The sequence below is a fragment of the Fukomys damarensis genome, unplaced genomic scaffold (genome assembly GCF_012274545.1).
Source record: "Fukomys damarensis isolate Sample0158 unplaced genomic scaffold, DMR_v1.0_HiC HiC_scaffold_1, whole genome shotgun sequence".
NCBI classification, from domain to species: Eukaryota; Metazoa; Chordata; class Mammalia; order Rodentia; family Bathyergidae; genus Fukomys; species Fukomys damarensis.
Window position 1 is genome coordinate 69662690 of NW_022900913.1, and position 2597 is coordinate 69665286.

Genomic DNA, 2597 nt, shown 5'->3' on the forward strand with positions numbered 1-2597 from the left:
AAAAAAAAAAAAAAAAAAAAAAAAAAAGCACAGCCTTTGTGTAGTTCAGCAGGGCGGTGCCCCAGAACAACTAAGAGTAGGGTCACTGTGCCAGATATGCCAGCAGTGCCACTTAGGGATAAGAAATGAAAGCAGGGTCCCAAGAGGGCCCTGCACCCCATGAGTGCAGCAGCACTGCTCACAAAAACATCCAGGTGCCCATCCAGGGTGCATGGGAAACAGGGACGAAGTCTACACAGCAGAACAAGCAGGGTGAAGAATCAAATGGTTCTGACAGAGGCCACGACGCTGGTGAAACCTGAGGACGTTATGCAAAGACAGCCACGAACATTCACAAAAGGGCAAGTACATCTGGCAAGTTTCCACCAGACTGGTGGAAATCAGAGCCACTGAGGATGAGGGATAGGGAGTTAGAGATTAATGGGGACTGACTTTCAGTTGTGTAAAATAAAAGAGCTCTGGGTAGCCAGGCACAGTGGTGCACGCCTGTAATACCAGCATTTGTGGAGGCTTAGGTGGGACATGGCAGCAAAGAAGAAAACAGCGAGAGGAAGAGGCCTGATGAAAGAAAACACACTAAGTGAATGACTGGCTCCACAGGTTCCTCAAAGCCTGGGCAGAGAAGAAAGAACTGAGACTGGCACAGCTTTGTACCCCCTAACTATGCAGCAGGAGGAAGGGAACCCTAGTCCTGAGCTCTGTGAGGCCTCTGGGATGCCAGACATGGTTCCGATTCACAATGCAGAGACCTGGAGGGTAGCTTCCTGCTAAGTGGCTTTGAGATGTGCCAAGGGCACAATGCCCAAACTTGACACTGTCCATGTGGCCTCTGAGGATGTTGTTGGTGTCATTCTGTCCTCTACAGCTATGTCAATTCTCTGGATACAACAGTCTAGCTCCTGCAGTGTAGCTCAGTGGTACACACGTGCCGAGCACACACAAGGCCCTGGGTTCCATCCCCAGCACTGCCCAAAAGCGATCAACCCCTAATACAATGCCCAGCATATAGTGGGATTCATCAGGCTCCTCCCACTGCTAGGCCCAAAGACAAAGCCCACAGAATTGTGGGAGGGAAACTCCCCTTCTGGAAGAACATCCATGTGCCATCAGGACTAGCAGATGCCATCAGGGCTTATGTGTGCACTGTGCACACTATTGGGCCTGCACACTGCTCTCGGGCCGTGTTCACATATATGCCCTTGTATGTCCAGTGTGCATGTGGATTGTGTGTGCATGTGCACATATGTGTAAGGAGGTATGCTGAGGTTGCTGGCACACCGTGCTATCCACTTTGAGTCCCATGTGGTGTGGTAACTCTGGGACTATAACCACCACCAACACTATCCTAGCTATTCAGGGGAGCAAACCAAAGCAGCAGGGTAGATGATGCCCATGTCCTCCTCTCCTGTGGCAGGGTCAAGGTTCAGACCAGGTGCTCTGGCTACAAGTGCAGAGAATGTCCCAGGCCACCCATGCTGTCCCCACTGGTACATAGAAATCTAGGTGAGCCTCTGTCCCCGTCCTTTCTCAGAGCCAGTCCCTAGGAACAGGCTTGGCTGGACCACCTGCACAGGTAGTGAAGTGGCGGTGCTGGCCAGGAGGGGAAGCTGCTGCCCTCTAAGATTTGGTGGATGAGTTCAACGACCTTGCCCCAGAGCCTTTGGCACAGGGTTGGCACTGCCACGAATCTGGCACTCTAGCTGCCCCGGCTGTAGGGAGAACCCCTGGCAATGGAGCTCCCCTAGTCCTCCTGCCAACACCTGGCCCAGCAGGTCTGCTGGATCAGGTTGCTGGCAACACCAGCAGGCTGCGGTTCCGCCAGGACCCAGCCCACACTGCACAAAGTGCCTGAAGGAAACTGGCAGGGATGCCCCTCTGGGGCTGAACCTACACTTGGGCTCGCAGCCTCTGCCTGACAGCCATGCCCTGCTGGCTCCCCTCTCCAGGACGGTGGAGCAGACTCAGGTAGCCACAGGCCTGGCTGTCACCTGCATCCCGGTTGACCTCAGCCTCAGGCTCTGCCACTGCACAGGGCTGCATACCAGCTCCACACAGGGCCCTTCCAAGGCTGCCTGAGGAAGCCACCCACGTCCAGCAGAAAAAGGAGGTACTGGAAATCTCTTTGGAGTCAGTCTGGGACAGAGTAGGCAGCTGGGCTGGGCCTGCCTGGTATCTCTGTGGTGGTGGTGGCTGGGAGGCTACAGAGCCCACACTCTCCAGGGAGCCACAAAGCTGGCTAATTCCAATTTCCCTCCTGGCCCCAGTCCTCCCTGCCCTGAGTCAGGACACCCACCAGTCTCCAGCCATCCACCCCACCTTTCAGCACTCATGTGTGGAGGGATTGTCACACAGCTGTCTCTGTCACTCCAAGGCTCTGCCCTGGATGCCTCACAGCCTGGCCACTGCCTGCTGAGAACATAAATTCCACCTGGATCCCTCCCTGCTTCCTCACCCTCCCCTCTGAAACAGAGGGCGTGGGGGTGGGGAATATGGACAGCCAGGCCCCAGGTACAAGGGAGTGGTGGCTTTCTGAGGCCCCAGGGGTGGTATTAGGCTCTGGGTCACAGTTTGGGCTCCCCGGGGACGGACCCCTCGCG

General features: G+C 55.5%; 1 protein-coding gene across 12 annotated transcripts in view; it reads right to left on the reverse strand.

Annotated features, from left to right (window-relative positions):
• Arhgap22 (Rho GTPase activating protein 22) overlaps window positions 1-2597 on the reverse strand; it is a 165707-nt gene that overhangs the window by 11058 nt on the left and 152052 nt on the right. The window lies entirely within an intron of this gene.